This window comes from Cupressus sempervirens, chromosome 6 (genome assembly GCF_028749045.1).
Source record: "Cupressus sempervirens isolate cs-2001-9-10 chromosome 6, ASM2874904v1, whole genome shotgun sequence".
In the NCBI taxonomy this organism is placed as follows: domain Eukaryota; kingdom Viridiplantae; phylum Streptophyta; class Pinopsida; order Cupressales; family Cupressaceae; genus Cupressus; species Cupressus sempervirens.
In genome coordinates, this window is record NC_143123.1 from 428,838,275 (window position 1) to 428,864,714 (window position 26,440).

Consider the following 26,440-nt stretch of genomic DNA (forward strand, 5'->3'; position numbering starts at 1 on the left):
AATAGTGGGAAAGTGTGTTGCACAATGAATGTGTGTAATGCGTAGATACTTTGGAAGTTGCATGATTACATGTGACATGAGAACTATTGTGAGAACCATCTATGAGGCTTATGTGATGTGAAATATGAGATAAGATTAGAGGAAGTGTGATTTACAACAACAAGCAAGTATTGTATGTATATCTATTCCGTGAAGGAACCAAATTGTATTATTGCATGTTAGGGCAGTGGGCTCTTCTTGCATACACTATAATTGATGTAACAAATCCTAATAGGGTTGAGGCTTCTAACAAGGCCTAGCACTCTAACAAGGAATCAAGACACTATATGTACTTCATAGACTCCTAACAGGGTCAATATCCTTAACAAGATCCTATTGTTTAGTGAATCATCTTGTGGGTATCATCCCAGGGGGGTTTTCACTTGGCCAGGGTTTTCCCAATTAACAAATAATGGTGTTATGAGTTCTCTATGTGTATGGTTGTATTTATTGTTTAGTATTGTTGGTTTACTTTCATATGCAAACTATAAAGTAATTAACAATATTCAGTTGTGGGCAAAAGTTTGTAGAATATTGACTCACCCACCTCAGTATTATCTATTTCTAACAACGTTGATGGTATAACTTGCATTTCTTATATCCATGGCCTACCCAACAAAATATTAAAAGAAAGTGGGATGTCTAATACTTAGAAGTCCACATCTTTCTCCATGGGACCCACATGGATAGGAAGCACAATTAGACCCTTGGAGGATCGTTCAAATTCATCATGTACTTTTATGGTTATCTTCTACTTAGGATAAATTGTAAATTTAGACATTCCTAATTTTTGAATTACATTAAAGGAATACATATTTAACCCCACACCATTGTCTATCAGTCCTTTTTAGATTCAAGTGCGGTAGATTTGAACTGCAATATGAAGGGCAAGATTATGGGGATGACTAAGAGACTTGTCATCCTCTTCAAAAAATGAGAGATAGTGAGGCAAGGAAATGTGGTTTGCCATAATTTGGAATTTCTCAACATCAATATACATAGGAACATTAGCAGTGTGTTTCTCTAGGATTGATTTGTGCAAAGGAGACAACTCTAGAAACTCAAAGATGGAGATTTGTGTAGTAGTCCACTGCAATTGACTCACAAGGTCATAGTTGGATATAGTAGGTGGAGCTACTTGTTTGGAAGATGAGGCATGTTTGGGAATATTAGCCACTTTTAGAATAACCTTAGATTACCCCCTAGTGACAACATTTAAGGTCTCACTAGGAGAGGAAGAAGAATTCACTACCCTAAGGGATGCCCTAGATCCAATCTTTTTGAAATTTTGATGGGGATTGTGTGTTCTCAAGACCACCTTAGGTTGTTCATTATCAGTTTCATAGTTGGGTTCTTCATCAAATTTGGGACCCATCATGTAAATGCTTTCACTAATTGGTTCTAGTGGAACTCAATATTCTATAAACATTTTTTCACCTTTTATTTTCTTTGATTATTATGCATCTTTTGATTTACTATTAGTGTTGCAAATTACTTACCATTTACATAACTTAGGTTGATTATATGGTTGTGATCAAATAAAAGAATCACTTATTGCATTTCTTTGTGTTGGCTAAAAATTACAATTTATTATCTAAATTCAAAGGCTCCTATTTCAAATTAGACTCCTAGGGCTTACTCATCGCATGTCAATCCCTATCAATTGATCCCGGTTCTAATTTTATTGAAATTATATGAGACATTTAATTTGTGCACATATCGCTATAGCTACATCAATGAACCATCAAGTATCATTATATGCTATAGCGATAATAGTAGTGTTAGCTCCAAAGTTTGGTGGGGCATCACTATAATATATAGCAATCAATGTTCATCACTATGCAGAGAAGACATTATAGAGATGTAGAAATGAGCAATAAAAGGAAGCATATTGCTATATCATATATAGATTGATGTTTTCAATCACCAAAGTAAGGCAATTTGTGTTGCAACAATCATCAACGAAAGAGGTGATCACTATGTACTACAACAATAAAGTAGTGAGATTTTAAAAGGGATTGCTATATATTATACCGATGAATCGAGGGTGATCATGGATTGTATTTGCAAAAAATGAGACAGTGATGAATGATAAGCTTTTGCATATCACTATGTGTTATAGCGAAAGGATGAAACCCACATTGAAGACTAAAGCTAGTGATCACTATACCTCATAGCAATCACATCCATTAGAGATCATAGATGAAGCATTTTCCATGTAGCAATGAGTGATGGAGATATCACCATTGCTATAGCAAAAAAATAAAGATTAAAACATATCGCTATTCTAAGAATTGAAGGCTTAATGATTAGAGGTATGCATACATTTTGTGGCAAGGATTACATAAATCAAAGAATTCAAAAAATATTTTGTGAAATGAAGAAATAATGGCAGGAAGTGAATTCTGACAGTCTATGCTTTATTAAGATGATCAAAAACTTTATGGCTTTGATTCATGTAGGAAAATAAATGCACGAGCATTGGGGATCCTATAATAAAAGGGCAATAATTCCTTGTTTTGTACATAGAGAATTTCATAAGGAGCTATGGGATTATCTGTTAGTATATAGAGTCTGCAAAGAATTAATTCAAAGAGAATTTTGCAGAGAAGCACGGAGGGTTATAGCTCAATGCAAAAGAGGAAAATTGAGAAGGTAAAGAAGGGTAGGACAAAAAGAAATATAAAATAGAGGATGAAGCCCCTCCTAGAAAGCTGAATGAATATTTGATTGAGCAAATGGATTTTGCGAGGCCAAAATCTAGAAGAAACAAGTTTTCCTCTCTAGATAAATTAGAAGATAAATAAAATGAAGTTGAAGATGTTTGGATAAGGAAAAGGGGATATGAGATTTTTCTATAGCACTATGTCAGAAGGAACTATAAAGTACCTATCTGTCATCCATGGAAGATGAATTTAGGAAAGATGACAGTGGCTAATGTATTTGTGAACTTGGAGTTGCTTAAGGTCATCATCAATAAATACAACACTAATGATAGATGTATATGTGATAATATTGGGGATAATTTTATGGATATATCAATTGATTCTTTGAATGAAGTTTTCAAATTGATAGATGGTATCACTAAGAAGTTATCATTCATTGAATTTAAGAATGGATATGAAAGGTCATACATTTCATATATGTAGTGGAAACTAGTGTTGCATAAAACAACTAGAGATCCATTTACTGTCGTAGATGGACCTCCATTCAATATTAATATGTTCAAAACATACTTAGACATGACATATTAGTCTTATGGACAAGTGGGAGGAATTGGAGTTCCTAATTCAATGAAGATTGGATCTATAGTGTTAGCCTTAGATATTCAAATGTTGGAGCCCATACCTTATGATTATGTAGAGTATGTTGTTGATAACATTCATACTTCTTTTGTCAATTTTAATGATGTTGAATATCCAACTTTTAGGCATTATTCTTTTCTTATGCATATGATTTTGTATTATTGTCAACTAAGAGGTTTATGGAGTGAAAATTTGAAATTAAATGTGTGGGAAACTAATGGAGAAGAGAGACCAATTCAAATGTGGACATTGATATGACATTATAGATACCATGCCTCCTACTACCTCACTTTTGAGGATCACTTTGTTCAGCCCTTGTATTCTTTATTTGGGTATCAAGCTTTTCCATCTATTATCCTTGATATCAAGAGGTTTTTGAGGCCTAAAGACAATGGGTTGGGAGAGAAAATTAAGCATAATTGGGAAGATTGGTATGCCTATGATTATTTCACCCTTTTTTAGAGTTTTTGGGTTTGAAGGAAAACCATACAGATTGCCAACATCAGTGCTTGATAGAATTGCATATCTGGAGATTATAAGGAAAATGTCTAAGTCCAATAAACAAGATTTAGGAGGGAATAAAAGAAAACAAACTTTTCTCTTGGTCACTCTATTTTTTGGAGACTTTACTGTCTATGCTACCAAGCCTTATGACAAGATTGAGGAAAAATTGCAAAATAAGTATCATATGTATACTATGGATCCATGGAGTCATTATGACCCTGGGGAATATATTCATGCCTATGAAAAATCAAAAAAATTGGGTGATTACATTCATCAAGGCATTGAATATGAAGAAAGTTTCAAGAATATAGAATGGTTGGAAGTGCAAAAGAAGTTGCAAGATAAAAATAGAGAGCTAGAGGAGCAAGAAAATAGGCATTGGAACAATTTAAAAATGACATTCAAAATATACTAGACACCCATGTTCCAATAACTAGGACCTTGGATAGGTCAACATTGCAGGCACTGGAAAATGATTTTCAGATACTCGATAGAGTAAATGCTGAAAAGGATGAAAGACTCCTTGAATCCAACAAATTTGTAAGTGATGATGCTTTTGTCAAATCTAAAGAATTTATTGTTGTTTTGTACAATTTCAGAGGTAGAAGTTGAGCTAGAGTGTCCAAAACATCACTGTAGAGAATAAATAGGAGTTGATGGCCAATTTAAAGGAAGATATCAAAAGAGAAGTAGAAAACATGACTTTAGCAAGAGGGAGACAACTACTCAATGAAGCAGGAATCATGATTCTACATGGATGGGATTTAAGTTCCTCTTATATTTTTGATAGTTTGATCAAGTTTAGAAAGAAGGATATGAAGATAAATGTGCAAGGTGTCAAAGATGTGATTATTGGTTCAAGGTTTGTTGAAGATGAAAAACCAGTGCTATTATGGGCCCTATACCCTCCACACAAAAGGCCATAGATTATTGGCATAGATTGGTTTTGGACATTTAATAACTTTGAAAGTAGGGGTAATACACCCTAATAAGTTAAAAACTATGTAAGTTGACATGGCTTTGTTTAACCAAGCCCAAATGAAGCAACATTTGAGAGGAACAATTGGAGAGCAATGTATGAAAGCTTGCTCAAAGAACAAAAGTCACAGGTGCAACCCATTATTCAATCATCTGATGATGCTTTGAAAACTGAATTGAAAATGCTACAAGAAGAAAACATAAGGCTAAAGGATGTGTCTTTAATTCACAGGGAGATAACTAGCTCAATATTGGTAAATCATTTTAGGAATGTTACTAATTAAATTAGGGCAAGTTTGGGATCTATATAATGCATATAAACTTATGGCCCTTTAGCATAATGAGGTGTATAGAAAAATTAGTTGAGGAAAAGAATGAACTAGTAGAGGATGAAGGCATCTAAGAAGCAAATAAATTGATCAATGATAACACTATATACTCACAAGAATTTAAGACTACTTTTCAATTGATTGAAGAATTGGTGACAGAGCATGGAATCCTATCATGGAATGATGCAAACAAAAATATAATCTAGGATGTGTCATGTGATGTTAGATCATGCACTAGAAGTGGCAAAGAATGATAACTTGGAGATGACAAGGACAAGTAGACATATCAAGAAGATGGTTGAATTGGAGATCAAAGTTCATGAGGTGATTGCCAACACTAACTTGCTAGAAGATGAAAAATACCAGGAACACATCAAATAATGCAATGATTTTACTATAGAATCATCATCAGATTTGACACAATTAATCTTTTTCTTTTAAGAACTTTTTTTTTTTAATGAATGCTTGTGATTAGTTAGTCAATTAGGATAAATTTTGTAAAAAAAGGGTCATACCCTTTCACTTTGTAACCAATTTAATGTTTATAATTGTAAGGACCAAATTTGGATAAAGATTATATCATAATCACTACCATATACTTTTGCATATATATTTTATAGAGAGTCCATCCTATTGTCTACTCCAGATTTTGTTATTGATATGCACCAACAACACATGTATTTATGGTAAAATCATTTCAAATTCAATACGAGGATTTTATGTGCTCGATTGATCTTTTGGTGATATCATTTATGTCTCATTCATCTTATTTCTTCAGAACAAATTTTAAAGTTTTCTTTAATTGATTGTTCAGTTGATTGAATGCAATAAATAATTTTAGTGTTTGGAAAATAGTAATATCGTATTGATAAAGCAATCTTCATTGCTATCTTATTGGGCTCTTTAGGGGAGTTAAATTTAGTAAGAATGAGTATTGGAATTTACTTAAGTATTCAATAGTTCATACATCATTAAAGTGATAACAATTTATCTCAAAGGGATTTTTTTTTGTCTCTAAGGGTTACATTAAACATTTTGAATGATTGATAGAAGAATGATAAAGAATCCACTAGTTAATGCACTAGTATATTGATTATTATTTTGAGTCTTCATGCTAATTACAGAAAGGACATACATCCAAGTGAAAAAGGTTGAAAAAATCATTATATATTTATATATCACACCTAAATTTTTTTATCAACTTTTAAAATCCCTTAAAACACTTAACTTTCACAAGTTATCTACTCTAAAAAGCCTATAGGGTGTGAGGTATAGGCCCACTAGCCTTGGTTCTATAGAGCCAAAATTGGAGAGGTTCGCATTTGGTTACTATGGAACCTATCAGTTGGAAAATTTCTATGAGGATTTTCCATTATTGGATCATCATTCCATAGGAAACATAATCTACTAATTTGGTCACCAATAGGCTCGATCATGTTGATGATATTGTCTGTGTTGGCATAAGCATAGTTAATCTTTATGTCATGACCTTTCTTGTTGTTGTTTAATATCTCTCATTTCTCATACTTAGGGATAGGATCCTTAAAGGCCTTGTGATCTAAGTTTCTTAGTCTTAGGAGCATCTACAACTCCATCATTGACCACATACTTTTTTTATTCCATGACTTACCCTTATCCTTTCTATTTTTGTTGGCATTTTTATCCTTGTTGAGAACAATGTCACCCTTCTTGACAACAACATCATCGATGTGATAGGAATTTTCAACCATGTCATTGAATGAGGTAAATAGTTTTTTCCTAAGATCATAATATAATTTAGGCACAAGTGTGTTGATGAAGATTTCAATCTTCTCAATCTTAGGATTTTTTTAGTAATACTTAGAATGTAGTGATCTCTATCATTATGGGTATGTAGAAAATGGATCCCCTTGTTTTTGTTTTATGTTGCATAGATCCAACATAGCAGTAGGGTGTTGTATGTTGTACAAATATTTTTGGATAATCGTTGTGCAAGTTCATCAAATGTTTTAAGGGGAGGTGATAATTTGGTAAACCATTCCATGGCTTGTCCCCTTAAACTTCTAAGAAAAACTCTAATGAGGTATGTGTCCTCATGCATGAAATTCATGCTAAGAGCATAGAAGTGTCATACATAGTCATGTGGGTCACCATTTCCATTGAGATTTTCATACTTGGGAACCTCTATATCCTAAGGAAATGGCACCGTGTAGAGACTTATATCAAAAGGGAGAACACATATGGTTTCTACAAAGGACATCTTGGGTTGTTCTTTTTCCATTTCTAGCTGTGCAAGTTGACATCTTAGCTCTTGTATTTCTTTTCTTAGGATCTCAGCCTTGGTTGGCTCTCTTTTCTAGATGATCCTTTGAATGTCATAATCATGAGGGAGTTTACACCCCCAAGAAGTCATGTATTGAAAGTATTGATCTCCATTTTTCTCTAAGGCTTTAAGAATAAGTTTTTGGAGAAGTTCATCTTGTTGAAATCTCATGAGGTCCTCACTAGTAACCTCATTATCTACCCCACTCCCATGGTGTGATTGTGAGGGTCTAGGTGATGAGGAACATCCTATAATGTGTGTCCTTGGAGATCTTGGTGATGTGTTATTCCATTGTTTCCACAAGATAGGTTGTTCATAAATGGGTTGCTATAGTTGGCATGAGCATTTCTATTTTCAAAGTCATGTGTGCAAGTACTAGTTTTAGTGCATGGGTGGGAAATTTCCATAGTAGCTATATGCCTAGCTTCTTCAAGTATTTCTCTATCCAATTAAGCTTGTTCTTCTCTAAGCACAAAAAGGTCTTCTAGGTAGCAATTCCTATCTTTGGGTTTATGATGAGGGAGATAATATCTACTTCCCTAGTAGTGTCGAAGGGTGTATCAAAGAAACTATCAAAGTGATAAAGCCGATTATGCCAAGTAGTGGTGTTAGCCTCTTCTTGCCTATCAAGGATAGATTCTTCCTCACAAGATTTCTTACGAGGATGTCTATTAGGAGTAGAAAATTACACAAAAGTAAAAGAGGGATGACTTCCTTGACTGAATTGGAGTTAAAGCCTTTCAAGATCTAAACTTGTATAGTCAAAATGTTCACTTGTCAAAAGATAGAGTGGAATGAACAACTTGTCAAAAGTTCTCAAGAATTTATAGCACTATTGATTTCACCCAAGATTTGGGCAAAAGCCCAATATCAAATAGCTAAGAGAATGAGGTAACCAAGTTTTTGACAAGTACGCAATAGAGGCATTAAGTTTGTATCTAAGAGACTAAACTCATCTTTATAGCTTAAGATAGTACCAGACATGGAGGTTTTAGACCAAATCATGGTAAGACTAGGTAAAAACACCCCTACTTTAGCTAGAATGCAATATGAACTCAATTATGAAAGCAACAAAACTCAGGTGATAGTTTACAACAAACTAGATGATACTAGACCAACACTTTTTATTGTACGATAATTTGTATAGTAGGCAGGCAATACTTTCTAGTAGATCATATGATAGAGTAAAACATAAGAGGGTGACAAACTTTGTTAAGTGGTGTGATACTTCTAGCAATCAAAAGTATTGTATGATATTTCTCTAAGCTGTCATGCAATAAATGTTCAACAAACTTTGTAGCATGTGACTTGGTGCCTAAAATGTCTATATTTTGATCCAACTTTTAGGTTTTTTTAGGCTAGAATAAAATCATGATAGAGGAATATTTTGATTTACAATAACATATACAAAGTTTTGAAAACAATTGGGGATATAAGAATATGTCTTTAAACAATTGAACAAGGGACAATGCAACCTTGTCAACACAAGCACTTGTGACATCTCAAAAATTAAACCCTATGAACACTAATGTTATGTGTATGTTCAAGATGTTTTCACAAGTCTAATACATTCAAAAACACACCAAGTAGAACTACCTAAAGGTCAAAGCTCATTACCCAACAACTTGGCCTATGCTTGATGCCTCCTCACCTCACACAAAGTGGCTTTCCACAGTAGATGTTGGCATTGTCATGGAGGTGTCATTGGCACAACCAAATGGACATAGATGGTGAGTGTAAAAATATTGGGGTGATTTGGGTAGTCCACTAGGATTGATCCTTGCACTAAGATTTTTAGCAAATAATAAGGGCATCTTCTAATCCTAAGGTGTTTAGAAAGGGTCCCATTTGCAACATCACTCTTGCACCTGATAACAAGTGACTTTGTCAAAGACAAGTAACATACCTCATGGCCACAAGAGTACTTGAAGAATTCCCTCTTAGTATTTTACTCATGGTTACAATCCCACAAGTACTTCCACTAAACAAAGACAAGTGTTATGTCCCACAAGGCTTTGGCCTTTGTGAAGGGGTTTATGATTATAGTGGGATAGGTTAGTTGGGTTATGCTTGATCCCACTTTGGGTCATTCCTATTGGTATCTTTCCACCAATAGCAAGCCCTATAAAGGAGATATCTCACTAGGAGATAGACAAAATGAATCCACACCAAAGAGGTCAAGATTTTTTATTCACCCAAAGGGTTAAGAGCATACTCTCCTATTCTTAGTGCTTTCCCCAAATATGCCAAGAAGATTAATTAAGACCTTTAAAAAGTAGAATATACCACTCACTTACAAGACTCAATGAAGGATCAAGATTTCTAATTCACCACAAGGGCTCTTGTACCGACAATGAGACCTAGTCGCAAGATTTATGTACCTAGGAAAGGAAACAACTAGTATATGCCACACATAAAAATGAAATAAACATCAAGAACACTTGGTTTGTTTATTTTTGCTCTTCTTGGATAGTCTTGGAAAAATATTAGTAGCCATTTTTAGCAGAAAGAGTCATTAACATGCATTCTTTTAATGAGCAATTTAGAAAGAAATTTAGGAAACCCTACAAAACAAAAGTGTTAGTACATAAAAAGGTTTTGCCAAATACAATAAACCTGCAAAACCCTCTGATTAGGCAGTAGATAAGCCTAAAAACCCAAAAATAGAATGCTTCAAGGATACCAAATTTTAAAAACATTCTAAGCAACAATATGTTCTAAGCCAAGCAATATTTTCTATTATAAAAATATCATACAACACTTCACTGTATAGCTAGGTGATATGTTCTTCCTATGTGATACTTCATGTCATACAATATGATATTCCTTACAATAGTCGGATGAAAAAATGTGAACGTGTGCAATGATTTTAATTGGTAAAGTATCACACAATAGTTGTAGGAAATGTTTTGTGCTACTAGAAAAGTATCATACAATTTTTTTGTCTATAAAATAAAAAACATGGAGCAACAAGCAAAAAGATGCAAAAAAGAAGGCAAAACAAGGTTGTTTTACCCCATGGTGGGTGCCAAAAATTTACAGTTAGAATGTGCACTTCTCTAAGTCCTTCTTTTCAATGGATGTCATCGATTGACAACCTCAAATGTTGACCTAGAGCTCCCTAGACATGATGTACAAAAGAATTCAAATAAAAGTAAAATGACTCTCAGTTGAGCATAAGAATGCAACCCATTGCAAGTACATCATGAAATGGGAGATTCTAAGAAAAGAGAAAGGATGCCAGTGTCCAAGAACCACTATGAGATGCTATGAAAAATGCAACTAAGCTTTATGACATTCGAGAAATGCAACTTACTAGCAAGATGAGGGTGTTACAATCCTTCTAATTAAATTAGATGAGCTACTCTATTCCATAAAAGAAACTATACTAATGCAATATGATATTAAACTAGTATGCTATGCAAATGTGAGAATGAGGCCACAACATCTTCCAAATCTCTAAGAGTGCCTATAGAAAAACCTACAGCATAACAATAGTGTAAAAAGAGTGGATCCTTAGATGAGGAGAGAGATCTTGCTTTTAAAGAAGTACAAATAGTGGAGATCATGAAAAAAGAAGATCTAATTAAGGGTGGGGAGTTGACTTCTGCATGATCCATGTGCACAATCATTTCCAGCAATTACAAAGAGTTGATTTTTGTATCTCCATGTGAGACAAGAGACTTCTCTTTTATTTTTAAAATGGGAAAACTTTTTTATGTGTGCAACTTAGGATAAGAGATAAGTGGGGTCTTTTATTTAAAAAAATGGGGACATGTTCATTTTAATTTAAATAATAACTTAGGATATAGTGGTCAAACTATAGGATAAAATCAAATACATTAATTTTTGAAGATTTGATCAAGATAAATAATTTAATAATTTTAGCAAAAATGTTGAGAAGGGAGTTAATAGTCTAGATGACCATTTTTGGGTGATTATAGGGGCAACCTTGCATTAGGGGTTTTGGAAGGTTCCCCAATCTTTCACAACAAGTATAAAAAAAGTTTTTGAAGTCCTCAAATAGAAAACAATGGCATTACCCCAATTGCAAGATAATTTCTTTGTGAATCTCCCTTCCACCTCAATAGAAAAGGAGCCCACCTCTAGAAGAGAAAAAAAGGAAGACTTTTCTAGACTAGAATGCCTATAAAAAAACAAGACCAAGCAACTATGAAAAAAAGAAAGCCATGAACAATTGATATCCTCATCTTTTGTGAATTTGGGGATGCTTCCACCTTCATAGGAACCACAAAAGTGGAAAAAGGAAACTAAATTAGCTTAACTCTCACCATGGCCAACAAAGAACATCCAACCAAAAAAGGGGGTATATTCAATCTCTATAGTAGTCCATAAGGAAGGGACCCAAAAACAAAGAGTTGATGTCCATGCTGAGAAAAGGAAAGCATAGCCTCAGAACCTAATACAAAATGTACCCAAAAAAACCATGGGCTAGAGAGAATCCTTGAAAACTAACATCAAACATCTTCCCTTGAGGAAAAACAATATTATTATCCATACTAACTAAAATAGATAGTCAAACCAAAAAAAAAACAAAAAAAAACCCAACATTATTAGCAATTTTTGAAAGAATTTACCCTTCATGGACATAAATCCTTCCACCAAAACTCAAAACAAGCAATATCACAATCTTTAGACTTCTCATAAGAATGAGAATACAACTAACACATGGGGATACAAGACCCTCTACCTATCATTCACAAGAAGCCACCAACACGTCATAGCAAGTAACATGTCATCACCACAACTCACCTCACCTTTGTTCATCATTTTAGCCACCAATATGAGCTATATAAAAAACCATCCATAGAAAGTAGATCCTTGAAAAATACTAAGGGAATTTAGATAGAAACACCTTTCTCCACCATCTCTAGATAGGATCCAAAGGATCCTTAGCAACGATTCCAAGCATACAAAGACATGAGTAGAACAAGAAAAATTTCTTTAAAAAACACAAAATGACCACTAGAAAACCCTAAGGAAAGACAAGAACACCTAACGAATAAATCTTTAGGATACAAAAACTACAATCATATCCCTCCATAGACAAAACAATGTTGTGGATAGTGCCCACTTACACAAAGTACCAAAGGTAGCTTATACATTCATGCCAAAAGGAACATTAAACCACATACCCAAAATTGGATTCACTTTTACCAAACCAATATAAGAAAGTCATCTCTGAACAAGAGAAAAGGGTTTTCCCCACACAAAATGAAAAATAATATTATTTTTGCAAAAGAAGCCACATGAAAAAAGCCTTGATAGGTTTGCAAAGAAAAAGTTGATAGCCTGAAGTTCTTTTGTCCTTTCTTAGCCACCACAATAGATGAGGTAAATTTGCCTCAAAATTCAGGCAAAGAATAGAATCAAAACCTCCTCCTCAACTAAAGGAAACAATGATAGAAACCTTTATCCCTCTGTAAAGGAAGAAATCATGAATAGATAACACCAGAGGGTCACAACAATCTAATGCAACCTAAAATTCCTTGTTAAGGAATCTGAGAGGATAATAGGAAATTAGTATAAGATTACCCTAGACTGGCCATTTTTGGTCCTAACCCCCATTATGAGCCACCCTCCAAATCATGATCCTAGCAAACCTTCCCACAATAATGAAAATGAAAATGATATGAAACCCATATTAAATCATCAAGATCCACAAAAATATATAAGGGGTAATAATCCAAGCTAACCAATACACCATGAGGATACTTTTTTATATAAAATTATGAATTACTCAAAACCATAACTTGCACAAATTTCAAAGCTCAATCCCAAAAGTGGATCCAAAATAATTACATATCAAGATCATCGTGATCATGGCCATATCATGCATATAAATAACTTCACAAAAAAGTTGGGTTTCAAAAATCCAATAATCTCGATATCATCCACAAGTACATTAAACTTGGTACAAATCATATGAACATGCCAACCAATTCAAGGTAAAGTTTAAAAAATCCATAATCATAATCCCTACAATAAAATAGATCTCAAAAATTTATTCCAACCTCATAAAAACTCAAAATAAATCCTTTACAAAGGTATCAAATAAGGAATTACCAAAACATCAAATACTAAGTGTCATGCCCATGATTTTAAAGCCAAAACATAACCATTTTTTTATTTTTTTAAACTTGAATTCATTCTAAATAGGACACCATAAGTTATAAAGTAACACTCATATTCTATTTTATAACATGCCAATTGATTTATCAAAAAAACATCATCAAACAAATTGGAATATTAAAAGTGTTTTTTCTTTCCATGTTCATAGTAGCCTAGGTTGCAATTGCAACCCTTTTAACTAATAATAATAATAGAACTCTCTCTCTCTCTCTCTCTCTCTCTCTCTCTCTCTCTCTCTCTCTCTCTCTCTCTCTCTCTCTCTCTCTCTCTCTCTCTCTCTCTCTCTCTCTCTCTCTCTCTCTCTCTCTCTCTCTCTCTAACATAATAGAAATAAATTCCTTGTTTTTTCAACATTCCTTGCAAATTGTAACTTCCACTTCTAAACAAAACTTTCATTAAGTTACACTCAAAATTTAATATAACTTAACAAAAATATACAAGAAACAAACATGAATCTTAATTTCTCCTGTTACAAAGGGCTTGCCTATTACTTCATTCACTAAGATAAATTTTCAAACTTCACAACTTACTTTTAACTAGAAAGTTGAAAGTGGTTTCTCTCTTAAATCTTTATAATAACATTATTTTTCCTACTTTTGTAACAATAAATTGATCACAAATTTTCTTTCCTAATAAGTAACATGAATCAAAATGTACATTTAGTTGGGAAACTCTCCCACATTTAATTACAACAAGGTGAATGCTACGACACAAGGGAACAATACAAGTACATTCTTCAATTTGAAGCTTTTAAAAGAATATCACAAGCAACCTACAAAAAAACCATGGTCATGGAATGCTCACCTTCTAGTTTATGCCTCTACAAGGCAACCCCTCGAGATAGGAGAACTAGGATTCAAACTAGGTTATGTTAGCCCTATTTTGTAAGTTGATAAAAATATTCTAAATATTTGAAGTAATGGCTTATTTATAGTGCAAGAGGGTTTTGTTTTATTTTATATGTTATCTCTTGCCTTCAATTTCTAAGCCCTTATTTTGAGATGTCATTTACCTTTTAATCCAAGTCTTTTCATGTCCCGAATCATGTTTACAAAGTTTCTTAAAATTTTCACAACTTCACAATGAAAAATTAGACCTTTAATATTCTAAGTCATCAACTAGAGGTATCATAGATATCTCAACATCTCCAGCTTTTGTCTTGGTTGTGAAATTATATTTGTGATCTAGGGGCTTCATGGTACTTGTTTGAGACTAAAGGTTTCATGTTGTGAAGTGGCAATAGGCAGTTAGGTGTGACATCTTTGGTCACTGTATAAGGTTAGCATTTCAAGTTGCGAGGTGGTAATTCAAAGGTTTTAAACTATGGTCACTATATCACTGCAGTTTTCTTGATGGTTGTAATTAAGCTTGCAAAGTTGCGAAATAGGTAAATTTATCTATTAGGTGCAACATCGCTAAGGTTAATTCTTTTATAAAACTACAATTTGTGATGTTGCAAAGGTCATAACATAACTATAAGTGCAACATATCTGTGGTTTGACCTATGAAGTGATTTAAAGTTGTGAGGTAGCGATGATAATCTAAATGGTTATGTGCTACTTCTCTAGTGTATGTTTACAGTTAATTTCTTAAGCTCCAAAGTAGAGACAAAAGGAAAATCAGTGTGATTGCAATATCGCATGTTGAGGAATGCTATCAGAATTTCAATCCATGAATCTATGATAAGGGTTAATAGAATGTCAAAGTGCAACATCTCCACTTAAATATGCCCTAGTCTCTTGAGCACTACGATGTCATGATGGATCATATAAAGTTTCAAGAACTACTTTTCATGTGAGAAATTTATGCATTAAGTTATGGATGTGATGGAATGATGAAGGTTAAATGTGACTTCTCAGAGCATTCTTAATAGTTAAGACATAAGGTTGTGATATTACGAAGTTAGAAATAAACTGATAAGTGTAACATCTCAGTTTCATAAGACTATTTGTAGGTGACAATAGTGAAGTGGAGATTCACGTGGAGAGAAGCTTCACAAAGTTCTAAGAAATGTTAATGTTTAGAGTTGAAAAGTTATAGGAAAATAGAAATGTAAAGCTAATGATTTGGTGTGACATCAAGACAACTAGTAGCTAGTGTTGGGATATTGTTGCGATATGGAGATCAACAAGAAGTAAAGAAAAATGCAATCTACAAAAGGTTAAGGGCATGTTGAGATTGATAGTCATGAAGGCATGACAAGGGTTAAGAAAAGGTCAACTACAACATCACAGGTTCTTAGCTGAAGTGTCTTATATTGAGACCAAATAAATTTTAATGCAAAGTACAAGGTAGTTACAATATTGATGAAGGAAAAATTGATGATAGTGCAATATGACTCCTGCGAAATATGAATAAAAAGTGCTTTTAGGAATTTTGAAAGCTTTCATGCATGCGACCTTGAAAGTTATTAATTCCATTTTAATTTGCAAAAGCTTTTAAGAAGCTAGTGTAACAAGATTTTATATCATAATTCTGAAGTAGTTGATATTTTTGAAAAGAGAATTTGTGAAAAGAATTTAGTAAGTTTATCAGAGTTGCAAAAATGGTAGAGGGAGAAAAAAATGTGATTGCTAAGGTAGAGATTGAAGAGGTTCCTGCTAGTTTGCATCAAACTAAGGCCAAGAATCTTAGTCCTTTTGCAAATGAATGGGTATACTTCCTACTAGGTTCTTCAAATGTGCAATCTATGAATTCCCATGCTTTTAGAGATCCATACAACTTCAAGAGAGATGCAACTATTCTTAATACAAATGGAAATGAGTTTTTCTAGTTCTTTTATGAGAATAGATTGAGAAAGCCTCCAACTTTGAATCCTTGGACTAGAAATTTGGGTAAGCTTGTAATGAAAAAGGTTTTTGTTGATGCATATTTGGTGAAAGCATTGATTAAATAATATAATCCAACTAGCCATTCATTTCACAAGAAGGATCAAAGTGTATTGTGCACACTAGATAGGGAGAATTTCTTCAAATCTTTTGATCTAGGAGGACCCCTGATTGTTGAGATCGATTTCAATAAGCTTGGAACAACTTTTCAAACACAATAAATTTTCTTCATTGAACAAGTCATGAAAAGTCACATTACTCTTATCTTTGAAGGAGAAGGATGAAATTCCAAAGAAAGTAGGGGATTTCATGCCTCTAAAATATTTCATAAGGTATTCCTAGAATACCATCTTTGGCCTAAATAAAGTATTGAGGATTGATGGAATAATTAATGTTATCGGTGCCATGTATATAATGGCTATCAATATATAGGATAGGTTCACACATGTGGGGTATAATTATGTCCCACATAAAATAAATACTATTCACAATGAGATTTTTGTGGTGCAACAAGGAGATATGAAGAATTTTAAGTTTCACCAATACTCGTTGTTGATGCATTTGATCCTATATAAAAATATTGGCTTTGTCAACCCTAGCTTTATTGAACAAACATAAGATATTGAAGGGACTTTGCCAATTATAGACAAGGTTACGGGACATGTTTTACTCTTATGAAAATTCTCGATCTTGCTACAATGATTTTGTTTATCCCATTTTAAAAATGTAAGGTGTTTTTTCTAAGATGATCCTAAGAGTTTTTAGGCAATTGATTAAACTATCTAGATGTTATGATAAATACTGTAAATTGGGACATGACTGTGGGAGTATTTTTCTTTTGGATAATTATACTATAATGAGGGTTAATGGATGGCTAGAGCCACCCCATCTTTTGCCTAAATATGTCCCTAAGAGGTTGGGAAATTATTATATTCTTGTAGCAACTGATTCTAATACATAGGGAGTATCTAGGGCCCACTGTTTGAACAGGGACTTTTCTATATAGAAATTTCAAGATTGGTGATTTCAAAATAGGAAAAGAAGGCATTGATGAAGTTGATGCATTTATCAGAGAGTTTAAATTGCCAACTTCCCCCACAAGAACTTATGATCTTGATAATATTGTAGACAAATAAGGGGATACGATTTGCCCTTGAGCAAACCCCTATGGGAGGAAGACATAATAACTAACTTTTTAGATGAAGATAAGTGTAGGGATCAAACCTTGAAATAGATAGAAATTATGGTGATTGAGGATGAAATGAAGATAGTTGATCCTTCATTCAAAGGTTTCTACATGAAGAGAAATACTTAGGTAGGTTCAATAAATGTATTTAGAATTATCAAGAAATTATGTCTCAAGTAGCTGCAGAGTTGAGAAACATGATGGCACCTTAGCCTCCCAAGAGAGACATTGTGCTATAAATGGATGAAGAGGAAGAGCAACTTGAAACATCAACCTAGACCCAAGGAGGGAGAAAGAAACAAAAATTGATTGAAATTCTACATAAGGTAAGAGAGAAGGCCATTCAATAATTTCTAGAAAAAGTAAATACTTTGATGATTCAAGGTAGAGATTTCTAATGAGATAGGCCACTAAAATTGAGAAGACTCCTAACAAGATGGAAATTGAAGCTAAGATGGTATATGATAGGATCATTCAAGCTTAGGATTTCTTGGGAGATGACAACTTTGTGAGAACTGATGAATTCAAAAGTTTTCTTTTCAAATTGAAACAAAATGAATTGTTCTTACAATTGTAACTAGGAGACTGTAATGAAAATGTGGTCAAGATGGTAAAAAAAATACAAGCATATGATCCTGATAGTGAGACTCTTACTATGGAGGAGGACAAAGATTTGTTTAGGAGAAGTGGTATGTTATTACTCCCTAGTTGGGATTTGAGTTCTTCTTTTATGCTAGATCATATCAGAAGAGATGATAAGTCTATATCTTTTGAGGATGTAAGTATAGATGGACAGTTAAGAGGATTGGGGTATGAAATTGATGCCCAAACTATGGCAATATGGAGAATTGCCCCAGAATTTGAAAAACCAAGATTTATAGAAATTAGAGATTCGACTTAATGGAGTGTAATATTTTGGAACATTCATTCTACTTCTAGCAAAGAAATGTATAGTTTTTTAAACACAGTGTCACTTGTGAGTAAGGATAAGATGAATTTAATTGAGGAACAATTATATCAGGCCTATGGTAAGTATATAGATACTAGAAAGAAGTATGAAGAAGAAATGAAAAGGAAATAAGAAAAAGTAAATACTTTGATGATTTAAGGTAGAGATTTCTAATGAGATAGGCCACTGAAATTGAGAAGACTCTTAACAAGATGGAAATTGAAGCTAAGATGATAGATGATAGGATCATTCAAGCTTAGGAGTTCTTGGGAGATGACAACTTTGTGAGAACTGATGAATTCAAAAGTTTTCTTTTCAAATTGAAGCAAGATGAATTGTTCTTACAATTGCAACTAGGAGACTGTAATGAAAATGTGGTCAAGATGGTAGGAAAGCTACAAGCATATGATCCTGATAGTGAGACTCTTACTATGGAGGAGGCAAAAGATTTGGTTAGGAGAAGTGGTATGTTATTACTTCTTGGTTGGGATTTGAGTTCTTCTTTTATGCTAGATAGGATTAGAAGAGATGATAAGTCTATATCTTTTGAGGATGTAATTATAGATAGATAGTTAAGAGGATTGGCGTATGACATTGATACCCAAACTATGGCAATATGGAGCATTGCCCCAAAATTTGAAAAACCAAGATTGATGGAAATCAAAGATTCGACATAAGGGAGTGTAATATTTTGGAACATTCATTCTACTTTTGGCAAAGAAATGTATAGTTTGTTAAACACAGTGTCACTTGTGAGTAAGGATAAGATGAACTTAATTGAGGAACAATTATATTAGGCCTATGGTAAGTATATAGATACTAGAAAGAAGTATGAAGAAGAAATGAAAAGGAAATATGTATGTGAGCGAAGGGTTGTTGAACTAGAAACTGAAGTCCAAATATTAAAGACTACTGCCAGGCCTATCATTGAGGTAAGTGATAAAGGGACTCAAACAGAAGGATATGCATCATATAGCATTAAAATGATTGATCAACCATCAAGTATGTATTTGGATGAAAAAGATACATATAAAGAAGTGGAGGTAAGAACAATGAAGAATATGCTTTCCCACAAGATAGGTGTCTTGAAACAAATGTCACAAAATGTTCATATCATTGCAAAGTGCAAAGTATTGGTTTTCTCAAGTGCTATCCTCACTTTCTTCTTTATTCAAAAGGGTGGTCCATATATACAATTTTTTGATACACTTTGTCCCAATCTTGACTCAAAAGAAAGAATTTCCAAAAGATATTATTATTCCTACCATGAAACTTATTGGCAAAGTCAAGGAGTTAGATGGTTTCTCCTTAGGAAATGCAAATAATATAGTATAAAATGAAAATGATTGTAGAGGGCATGTCTGGCTTTGTGCTAAAATTCATTGATGATGAAGGAAAGTTAAAAGAAAGGAACAAGTGAGCCATGTCTTTTGAAGACATTTTAAAACGTGAAAGGTTTGTTGGTTATTGTAATGATGAAATAGACATGTTAACCATTTATGATATGATTGATATTTTGTACAAGGTTGAGGTGGACATGAATAAGTTTTTTGTAGAAGTAAGGACTATAACAGATTCAAAATGGGGTAAATGCCTAAGTGAGTTAAATACTATTAGAGATGTTGCTTGGCTAGATGTTAAGATATACATTACTATATGGTAAATTATAGCCAAAATTAAAGCATTTCCAGATGAATATAGTGACTAAAAAGATTTGGATCAATTATGAGAAATAGATAGAGGAAGGAAAACTAGCTAAATGAGATACTTTACTTTTGAAATTCACTTGCTATGAGTAATCTCATGTTTTGACCAAAGAGTTTATCCCAAACATCCATCATGCCAACTGTTCAATTTAGATGTTTTATTCATGTTTTTATTTTCTTTTCTATAACAAAGTTGTTTGTCAAATGAATACATGACATCTATAAATTCTTTTCAGCCTGATGCTTGTTGCAATCTTTTTCTATAAAATGATTTCCAAGGCTTGGAAAATGGGTCTGATAACTATTCATGTCAAGAACAATTTTTTTCTGGTTCAATTGGTTGTGTCAAGTTTTTTGATCCTCAGTGAAATGAAATGATGAAGTTTTGAGTCTATTTGAGTCTTTTGGATCATTATCTGACAATATATGTATTGTTTCAAGGAAGTAATACAAAGAATACAAATACTGGAGTTACGTAATTTGTATCTTATCTCTTTGGTTATCTTTTCTTGATTTTCTGTAATTCAGTAAAAAAGTGTATTGGATTCTAGTTATAATTCTCTTTGAATTCTATTTCATAATATGTTTCGTTGATAATCTAATATGTAAATGCTTAATGTATTTTGAGAAAGTCTTTAAAAGAGAGAAAATTATTTTAATAAGTATAGGCCCCAAATGTGTATTCATCTTATTTACAAGGTAAATAAATAGACCATAGGTTTTTTCTCTCAGATGTGTGAGGAAATTGCTCAATGTATAAAGAACTAATTAGATTATTAGTTGAATAGGGTTATGATTTGCACAATCATATATTCTTCAAATCTAAATCAAATTTCCTACATTAAATTTATAGATAAAAAAATGTTCGCCTATACTTGATTTAGAGCTGTCTAGGGTATGGAGAAATAGTTGGTTTACATCCCTTTTATACTCTCTAAATTAGAAGATATAAAGGAAAATGTTCTGCTAAAATGGGTTTACAATAATAAATGTTGTTTTGTGAATTAATAATAAAGTCTAGGATTTATTTGCATAAATTTTGTAGAGTTCAGAGAGAAGAAGGTTTTTCAGGTCTTGTCAGTTGGCCCTCTTGTTTATTTGTGGGGACAAAAGTAACGGTTTTTGGGTAATTCCTAGGCATCTCTTACTATCTCAAAGGTAATTAAAATCATGTTAAATTAGGAGCCAACAAAATGGTGACTCTCCTAGGGACACATAATAGAAGCATTATTCAAAATATTACAAATATGTATGTTAGATTAGTGTCTTATCATCGTTAGAGTAGGTTTATGCCAGTATATAAGGAGTCTATCAGACTCATATTTGTGAACTATAATCTTGGTGGAAGTGTGGCATTCACATTCTTCAAAATAAGCCATGAAAGTGATGCTTATTTAGTGAGATCTCTAATTACCAATTGGGCGTAGTAGTGTATTTCCTTTTGTAGTTTCTCAAGGTTTGTCAATAAAAAGGTATATTCCTGTAGTGGGTGGTGACTCAATTTTAGGTTTTAAAATCTTGTGCTAGTTTTAAAATTGTAAACAATAGCTAACAAAAGGAGAAATGCAAGAGCTTATACCAAGGAAAACCATAGGGTCCCATTATATGTGGAGCTACCACAAGTTAATAGAAGAAATTATGCAAAGAAAAAAGGGGAGTCAAGCCATACTTGGAAGCCCAGGGATAGTCTTGGAAATGATCCCCTATATCTGTAAGAATTTTCCTTAGGGCAAAATCACTCAAGATCAAGGAACTCAAGCACAAGCACAAAATGGACCAAAGTATGATCCAAATAAGAATACGATATTTAACTGATGTACATATACACTAGGAGTGCCTATATATAAAGACCTCTAGAATGCTTCAAGAATGTCTAGGAGTTATCAATATGATAAGCGTCACAACTAAGCACATGTCCACCAAGAGTGGATTATCCTCCATTAAGCACAAAAGTTAGTGCGATGATGAGAGGATAAGCCTACAAAGGTGTGTCACGTAAAATTATTTTGTAGACACCATGTGCATAATTAATAGTGTGAATAACTATGTTGTCAACATGACAACTCAGTTAATTATGCAAACTCCAGTGTTGTAGATACTCCTAGGGGAATGCAACTTAGGGGAATGCACTTAAGCTCACAAAAGCTAGGATGAAAATACAAGATGAGTCTCGGCTACTAGGCCATGTTAGGTACCCATGCATAAAATGCAATGAAATCTCTCCTAAAGCAAAGAAAGAGGGAAAAACTCATGGGAAAAACCCTCCAAAAAAGAGAGAGATGAAAAAATAAGATGCATGGATGGATGGAGTAATCAAGACCGCCCCCCATTACAACATACATCATGTATATACAATAGAGAAGTATGAGAAGAACACAATCCCAAAAGAGGAAAAGGTCCCCCCCATAAAAGAGAAGTAGAAATGAGACAAGGTAGTTCCCCCTCACAAATGAAGAATGTCGATCAGTGATAGCTACTCCAATGTAGAAGTTGATCCATGACTGTTGAATAATGTTCCTCCCCTTTGGAAGAGAAAATATCATAGGTACATATGAGATGCTTCCCTAATGTGTAGAAAGAATCTCGATGATGAATGGTGTCTCTAAAATCTACTCGACTATCCCTGTGTCGATATTGACTATCACCCCTTCCAACATTTCTAAAAAGAACAAGTACAGATCTAGCAAGGATGGATTTAAAACATATTCCAAAGAACCATGTGTTTGCTCAAATGATAAAGAGGACTCCTACAACTATTGTACATAAGTATCCAGAATCATATTAACTTGGAAAGACTGATCATGTAGAGAATGGAAAGGAGGGTCAGAGTGATCCCTCACAACAATTAAAGAAGAATCTTCTTAAGAGAAGATGTATATCATCAATGATGTCTTCCAAATCTGCTATGCATGACTCCACAAACAAAACTAAAATATTTTTCATGTTGTTATCTCCTGATGCTAGAACTAGAAGATAAGGTGTACCCAACTATGTTGAATTGCATGGACCTATCACTATAGCAATGTATGCATGTGGATTGTGTTGATGCAGTGACCTTGTTCTACATCTATCAATAGGATCCCACATATATGAATCTATTGAATCACTATCACTACTGTCACTATTAGTTTCCACAATGTATGAAGTATAGAGATGATTAGAGGATAAGCATGGGGAACTTTCCTCAAAGTGAACATTCCTCTCTATAAAAATATCATGAGTCTTAGGATCCATAAGTCTATATGCCTTAACACTATCTTCATATTTGATTAAAATACAAGGCCTTGGTGGTGGTGCCTTGCATTCCCTTGAAGATATGTGTGCCCATGTTGGATAACCAAAAAATTTGAAGTGTTTCACAACTAGTTTTCTACTGCACAATGTCTCAAAAGAAGTTTTCCCATTTCAGACATAATGAGGAGACCTATTAAGTATGTGATTGGCACTACTTATAGCTTTGACTTCAAGTGATGGATCAAAAGACTTGGCTTGAATCATGCAACTTTCTATTGACTTAAGAATTCTAATCCTCATTTCTACAACATTTTTCTTTTGGGGACTAAATGCTACTAGATCCCGAAGATGAACACCCTCAAGTTCACAAAAGTCTCTAAGTCTTGAGTTCACATATCTACTTTCATTGTCCATATGAAGAACCTTGATGGATTTCCTTTATTTCTTTTAACATGACTCTTAAAGGATAGAAACTTGTTAAACACTTCATTCTTATGATCAAAAAAGTAGACCCATGTGTAGCATGAAAAGTTATCTATGAAAGTGAGAATATTGTTGGAAATGATTGACAAGCTCATGAATGAAGAGTAATGGAACTGGTAAAGAATGTTTTCAATCATTTTTTTTTCATTGATGTCAAACTTGCTACTTGTAGGAATGACAATTGCTTTAGTGATCCACATACTATAAGTTGGTTGATTGACAAGGAGGTGGCAATCAATAAGATTTAACTAGAGTACTTAGAGAAAGGTTGAAGTTATGATGTTGTAATGAAGTATAAGGATCAGCTAAGCCATTATGAAATAGTGTATTGATGGCATATTCTAAGACACAGAGGATGGATACACCAAGACATATCAAATATGTAAGGATTAACTAAATCCTAGTTAAAGATCAAGTGCCGAACAAATTCTTAGTTGAAGCCGAGCAAAGTTCAATTTTAGTATGTGCCGAGTAATCTTCAAGTGCCGAGTAAATACCAAGTACCACGTAATCTTCAAGTACCAAGTAAAGATCAGGTGCTAAGTAAAGATCAGGTGCCGAGTGAAGATTAGATGTCGAGCATGATTCAAATGGCGAGTAACACAAAAGAAACTGAGCATCAGTAAACCAATAATGCCGAGTTGCTACATTATTTTGAAAATTGAAGATTTTCCAGATCTAAGCCAACATGGTAGTTATCTAAAATTCTATGAATCAGATAGAAGATAAGAATGATGAGCTGGTAGCACAGAACACTATGTAAAATGTTTTTGATGAATGTAATTAGATTCTAGATGAAATTTCTAGATGAAAGCAAGATATGGGATAGATACATTGTATCTTACCTAATCTACTAAAACCCTAAAGTTGGAGAGGGAGAATTTAGCAGGAAAGGTATTCCAGATTTCTATTTAAGGAGTCATAAGGTCACGAAGCAAAGAGAGATGGTCTAGCATGAAGTGCTGAAGAAGGTGCTAAGGTGGAAGAGAGTACATATACTCTACTTCAATAGGTGACCATAGATGTGATTGCATTGGTATGATGAGTAAGAAGACTCAAGGTGATGAAGATTGAGATGAAAAGTTGATAGATCTGAAGTGATTAAAGCCAAGAAAAGGATTGAACTGAAGTGTGATTTGTAATCTGCAAGACATGTTGTAAGTTGTATCAGATCAAAAGCAATTATTGTTACTCTCTAACAATTGTAACAGTTAAAATAAATCTATGGACTTAGGTTGGTTTAATAGCCATGTTGTAAATCCTTTAACAGGGTGACATTCTAAGTGAATGTTCCAAAGTCCTTTAAATAGGCCCATTCCTAACAATATGGTGAAATCCTTTAACAAGGTCACATTTAACAATGTGTTGTAACCTTTAATAGCACAAGCCTTTAACAGGGCAGACCATTAGAAGTGGTTCAAATCAATTGCGTAGTTATTTTGTGGGTATCATTCACACTCCAATTTTACCTTCTTATTCTAGGAGGCTTTCTAGGTTATCAAATTCTTAGTGTTATGGTGTGATGCATGTTTACCTTTTTATAGTTGTTTAATGTCCAATTGCATGCATGATCATTTCAGTTATGCACCATTAAGGATTTGTAGAAAAAGTATTATTAGGGCATTTGGACCTTGAATAATTGATTCACCCCCCCCTCTCAGTTATTCTAAAAGAATTATAACAATTGGTATTAGAGCATTGCTGCTAACTTAGTTTAAAAGGACTAGAAGCATAAAATATCAAAATGCCTAAAAGAGAAGTTCCCAAGCTCAACAAAGACAACTTTGTTGCATGGAAAAGCTTGATGAAGCTACATCTTGGATCCATAGGAGATTATGCCCAAAATTTAATTGTTATTGAACACGTTGATCTTGTCAGTACTCTCACTGTAGAAGATTTGAAAAATAAACAGGAACACAATTAGACAATTCTAGAAATTGCTTCTACACTTAATAATGCTGAATTCGATGATATCAAAGGATCTAAAACTACATTCAAGATGTGGAAAGCCCTATCAGACATTTATGGAGGAGATCAAAATGTCCAAAGAGCAAAAAGAGAAAGCCTCAGAGGAAAGTTTGATGATATGAAAATGGAAGAAAGTGAGAATGCTACTCAGTATGCCTCTAGAATAAAGGAAGTGGTAAGTGCAATAAGATGTTTGAGTGGTTAATTAGATGAAGATACTGTTAATAGTAAGTTCTTAAGAACCTTGCTCCCTATATATGCTATTAGAGTATCTGCTATACAAGAGCTAAGATGTATACCAGGAAACAATCTAAGTTTTGAAGGAATAGTGGGTAGACTCACTGCATTTGAGTTATCTAACTTTGACAACTACAGACCTGAGAATGTTGAATCTACTTTCAAAGCCAAGCTATCATTGAAAGATGCTAATCAGGTGAAATCAAAGAAGGGAAGAAAGATGAAATATGTATCTAGTG